Genomic DNA, 6179 nt, shown 5'->3' with positions numbered 1-6179 from the left:
ACAAAGTATGAACATATTTTAAGCAAAGCAGTCTACTGCACTCTTTGGTAAACACTGAGAGTTTATCTCTCAATGTCCTACGTTCAATCAATACTCGTAATAATCTTCATAACATTATGTATCTCTGAATGTTTTCTTTTTTAAAAATAGATATATTTTTATTGATTTCAGAGAGAAAGGGACAAGGAGAGACAGAAACATCAATGATGAGAGAGAATCACTGATTGGCTGCCTCCTGCACACCCCCCGCTGGGGATCGAGCCTGCAACTGCATGTGTGCCCTTGACTGGAATCGAACCCAGGACCCTTCAGCCCCCAGGCCAATGCTCTATCCACTGAGCCAAATCAGTCAGGGCTGAATGTTTTCTTTTTAAAAAATATATTTTTTTATTTATTTCAGAGAGAAAGGGAGAAGAGAGAGATAGAAACATTAATGATGAGAGAGAATCATTGATTGGCTGCCTCCTGCACTCCCCCTACTGGGGATCAAGCTGCAACCCAGGCATGTGCCTTTGACTGGAATTGAACCCAGGACCTTCAGTCTGCAGACTGATGCTCTATCCACTAAGCCAAACCGGCTAGGGTTGAATGATGTTTTCTTATTAAAATAAAAATAGCTGACATTTATTGAGCCCTTACAGGATGTCAGTTGCCATTCTAAGAGCTTTATGTGAACTATCCCATTGGATCCTCATAATAGACCTGAGGACACTCAGCACACACAACATCACCATTTCACAGATGAGCAAACTAAGTAATAAATAAACTACACAATAAATCCGGGAGCAGGGTTTCAAACCTCTCCTGAGCTACACTCTATTCACCTTATGAAAATATGAAAATAAACAATCAAAAATCTAAGAAAAAAGTAAATTCTTATAAGACATTCAATGTTTAAGTATCTATCAAATGTTAATACCAAAGGCTAACTTGGAATAACAATATAAATTTTTTATTTACATAAATTATTCTATAATTTTTCAAATAAATATCTTCCATGAGACTTTTTCAAAAATGTAACTTTAAGTAATTTTTATGCACTCCTAGCTGGGTCTTTATTGGATTTTGATGTCTTCATTGGATTGAGAAGCATTTCAGAGTCATTCCTACTAAATTCAACATGAGAATATCATAAACTAATGATTTTCTTATTACATCTGAAATACAGACATTGAGGAAAGCAAAGCAAATGTAATTTTCCCACCTTTTACTTATGTGTATTTGTTAAAATACTTGCAAAAACTCTGGAGCTCCCAGAAACAGCATCTCAGCATCAGCAGGCTTTTAATTATTGCACTTCAAATGCTGTTGACTTATGAGGGACCTTCAAGTAGCAAGACTTTCTTTGTTCATGAACATACAAAAATAAGCTAAAAAATAGGACTCATTCATGATATTTAGATTAACAGCTTTGGAAGGAAAGCTTTTGAAGTTAGAACCAAACTCCTAGATGATCAGGAATTGGCTCTGCTTCTGCCCCAAGTTCTTCTCCAGAGAATCTGACCCAAAAGTTTCCAATTATCTCACCAGAGAATTTCCCTTCAATTTTAATCAATACCAACATGGCAGACTCATATCTGTGCCTGGTTTTAGGACACATATAGTATGAAAAGATTTTTTAAAAAACATGAACTTCTGGTTTCTGGTCCAGCATGTAAGGAATGTGAAAGTGTTCACTCTGTCCTAACAACAGGTAAAAAACTGAACAAACCAAAAAATGAACAATTATGCTTAGATCTACCAGTGAAGTGAGGACACAGGGCAAACCACTACCCTCAAAATTGGAGAGACAGGCAAATACAGAGAACCACAACTTACCTAATGAGAAAATGGCATGGGACACAGTGTTGGAGCAGGACAACTGGAACTGTGATTGAGGAATTTCTGGAGGTTCAGTGTGGACAACTGTGATAGATAAAAACTTCACAGGGGCCCAATCATGGGGAAGCCCACACTTTTGTAAGTTTTATCTCCAGGAGCTCTACCAGGTCCTCACAGTAATATTGGGGGGGGGGAGGGGATGCTCTCTTTCTTCCATCAGGGGGAGGGAAAAGGAACCATTTTGAGATTTGCCAGAGCATTCTGTTCCTCTTAACAAGGCCTGCCTTGGGAAGAGGCTATTTTACCAGAGCCTGACCTATTTGAGTTTTACCAGAGCCTAATCTACCTGGGGGAAGGAAAATATACAACTTTACTCAGTTCTAGCCTTCTATGTGGGGGAAGGAAAATATACAAATCCAGCTCCCGCCTGTCATCCTATTCCACCTAAAGGGAGAAAAATAAACTAAGAAGCACCAGTGAAGTTCACAGTTCAGGACACAGGCTCACCAAAAGGGTAACACCTCATCACAGGACTATAGAATTCTTCCCCTCCCCTACACCCTAACTCTGCATTACTAAAGACCTACTTTCCTTAGTTCTCTTTACCCAGGACATCACGTATGCCTTTCAACAAAAAAATTACAAACCATACAACAAGGCAAAAAAAAAAAAAAAACAGTTTTAGAACCATAATGAGATATGGCAAGAATATCAAAATTATCAAACCAGGAATTTTTGAGAACTGTGATTAATATGCTAAGAGTTGTGGTAGAAAAAGTAGATAACAATCAAGAACAAAAGGGTCATGTAAGTAGAAAAATAGAAATTCTAAAAATCAAAAAGAAATATGAGAATTAAAAATAACTCTAACAGAAATAAAGAATGCCCTTAAAGTGCTCATTGGTAGATTGAACACAGCTGAGGAAAGAATATCTGAGCATAATAATATGACAATAGCCCTGGCTCAGTTGGTTGAAGTGTCATCTCATACACTGAAAGGTTGTGGGTTTGATTCCCGATCAGGGCACATATCTAGGTTGCAGGTTTGATCTCTACTTGGGGTGCATACAGGAAGATAACCTATCAATGTTTCTCACATCAATGTTTCTCTCTCTCTCTCTCTCTCTCTCTCTCTCTCTCTCTCTCTTCCTGCTTCCCTCCCTCTCTCAGAGTGAAGAAACTTCCAAAACTGAAAAGAATAGAACAAAATATAAAAGAATTGTAGAAGAGCTACAAAATATGTAATATACATGTAATAGGAGTACCAGAAAAGAAAGTGAGAAAGGAACAGAAAAATAAATAAATAAATAAATAAATAAATAAATAAATAAATAAAATAAAAAAGAAAGGAACAAGAAATATTTGAAGTAATAACAACTAAAAATTTTCCCAAATTAATGTCAGACACCAAACCACATAACCAGGAAACTCAGAGAATACCAAACAGGATAAATACAAATAATAATAATAATTTCCAAATAAAAAAGCTATGCCTAAGTATAGCATATTTAAACTACAGAAATCAAATATGTAGAAAACATATTGAAAAAAATAAGAATCATATCAAACTTCTCAGAAATATGGAAGCAAGAAGAGAAAGAGGTGAAATATTTATGGTGCTGAAAGAAAAGAAGCCACAAACGTAGAATTCTGAAACCTGCAAAATTACCCTTCAGAAATGAAAGAAAATTAAAGATTTCTCAAACAAAAATTGAAGGTATTTGGTGCCGGTAGACCTGCCTTGCAATAAATGTTAAAAGAAGTTCTTCAGGGAGAATAGAAAATGATATAGGTCAGAAAATCAGATCTACATAAAAGAAGAGAATCAGAGAATGAAAACATGAAAGTAAAATAAAGCATTTTTCTTATTCTTAATTGATGTAACAGGTAACGGGCTCAAAATAATCATATCAACAATGTATTCAATTATGTATGCTTATGTATATGCTATGTATAAGTATATGCTTATGTGTATACATGTATACTTCTATACAATTGCAATGAATGATAGTAATGACATAAGAGATGGGAGGGAGGAATTAGGAATATTTTGTTATTATAAGGTACTTGCACTACCAGTGAATTGGTATAGTGTTATTTAAAAGTGGACTTGGATTAGTTGTAAATGTATATTACAAACTCCAGGGCAACCATCAAAAACAATAAAAAGAGAAGTAAAGTTGATATGCTAAGAAAGAAAATAAAATAGAATAATATAAAATGCTCAATTAATATCATAAAAGGCAGAAAAAGAGTGGAAGACAAAAATAGAAACAAAGAACAAGGGGCAACAAACAGAAAACAGTAACAACTATGATAGATATTAATCCAACTATATCAATAATCGTCTTTTCTTTATTTAAATATATTTTTATTGATTTCAGAGAGGAAGGGAGAGAGAAAAATCAATGATGAGAGGGAATCATTGATTGGCTGCTTCCTGCACGCCCCCTACTGGAGATTGAGCCTGCAACCCAGGCATGTGCCCTGACGGGGAATTGAACCTGGGACCCTTCAGTCCATAGGCCAACACTCTATCCACTGAGCCAAACCAGCTAGGGCTCAATAATCATCTTAAATGTCAATTATCTATATACACAAATAAAAAGATTGTCAGAGTGAATCAAAAAACAAGGCTTAAACTATATTGTGTCTGCAAGAAATCCACCTTAAATACAATGAAACATATAGTTTAAATGTAAAAGGATGGAAAAAGATACATCATGTTAACACTAATCAAAAGAAAGTGGGAGAAACTATATTAATTTCAGAGAGCTATATAAAATTCAAAGCAAGAAAAGTTATCAGGGATAAAGAGGAACATTACACAATGATAAAGGGATCAATACTCCAAAAAGACTAATAATCCTTAATGTGTATCCACCTAACAACAGAGTATCAAAGTAACATCACACACACACGCACGCACACAGCAAACAAAAAAATGATAGAACTGCAAGAAGAAATAGATGAATCCACTATTATACTTGGATAATTTAACACCTTTCTTTTGCATAAAGTAAAGCTTCTATGATACAAGCTGTGATGTGGATGAATTAAGAAAACTCGACATTATCATTATCTTGATTGCTAATATTCATTAAGCACTTGTCTACAATATTTCATGGAATCTAACATTCCATTCATCATCAGACTCTATTATTTTATCAACCACCAAGAAAGAAAGAAAATTTCAGAGATGTGAAAAAGTGTGAATCTCAGAATCAATGAAAAATAGTATGTAGCAAGTACTCTATCTAACTAATTTTATCTAATTCTCAAAATAAACTTCTAGGGCTAGTACTATTACTTGGGCCATTTTTCAGATGAGGATATAAAGGTTTAAGTTTCTTATCTATGAGAAATCCATGCCTGCTTGTACTTTAGAATAGAATAGAAAAGGGACTATGGGACAGAATCCAAGTAGAACTCAAATAAATCAGTTCTTACCTCTCTCACCTGGAGTTTTGCATTACAAACAACAAAAAATGCAATGACCTCTTTTCCCCACCATATATGATATGCAAGAATGCATATCCCTTTGCTTGTTCCCTATATATACAAGCATTTCCCAGAGTACAGAAGCTCAATTAAACATTAACCTGCTGCCTTCCTCTTAAAAAGAATATAATATTCTGAGGACTAGTTTAGTTTTCTGGAATTTAGGGGGTTGTCATTCTATTTACTCTACTTTTTTGTGTTTAGAATTTTTATAACAAAAGTGTTTTTTGTTTGTTTTGTGTTTTGAGGAAAGTTGACTGATACCTTTATTGCTTTGGGGGTGGGGGGTCTGCACAGAGCTCTTGGTGGGGCTGGCCCTGTTCCTTTTCACCATCACGGGCTTTTGGCTGCGCGGGATGGCGCTGGCCCTGCGGATGGCGGCCAAGCGCAGATCCGGGCGGTCCTTGTTCTTACAGATCAAGTACGGGATGCTGCCCAGGGTGGCCCGGGCGTTCTTGTTGCTGGTGGACCGCACGGATCTCCGCTTCCTGATGACCACCACAGGCCCACCGTCTTGCGGTGAATCAACCCCTTGTAACGAAAGGAGTTGCAGGCCTTCGGGTTATTGGGTTTGGTTCTGTACCTCTGCTTGTTCCTCCTGATCAGGAAGCTAGAGCAGTTCCCCACGATCCTCCGTTGCAGGTGGGCAGACATGCGGCAGCTGCTCACTGTGCCGCAGCCGGACAGGAAGAGCTAATAAAAAGTTTTTTTAATCAGAATACATTGTTATAATGATAATAGTCAACATGTATTAAAACTTTACTATTTATCATACACTAATCTTTTTGTTATTGTTTAAAGTATTACATATGTCTCCTTTTTCCAGATTGACCCCCTCCCCACCACTCACACCCCCC

At 36.4% G+C, this 6179-nt stretch overlaps 1 pseudogene; it reads right to left on the bottom strand.

Moving 5' to 3' along the window:
- Window positions 1-2987: 2987 nt before the first annotated feature.
- On the bottom strand, window positions 2988-5976 carry LOC102250179 (annotated as a pseudogene).
- Window positions 5977-6179: the final 203 nt, after the last annotated feature.

This window comes from Myotis brandtii, unplaced genomic scaffold (genome assembly GCF_000412655.1).
Source record: "Myotis brandtii unplaced genomic scaffold, ASM41265v1 scaffold649, whole genome shotgun sequence".
Taxonomy (NCBI): domain Eukaryota; kingdom Metazoa; phylum Chordata; class Mammalia; order Chiroptera; family Vespertilionidae; genus Myotis; species Myotis brandtii.
Note: the sequence above shows the minus strand (reverse complement) of the source record. Positions and strands in the feature narration are given on the sequence as shown.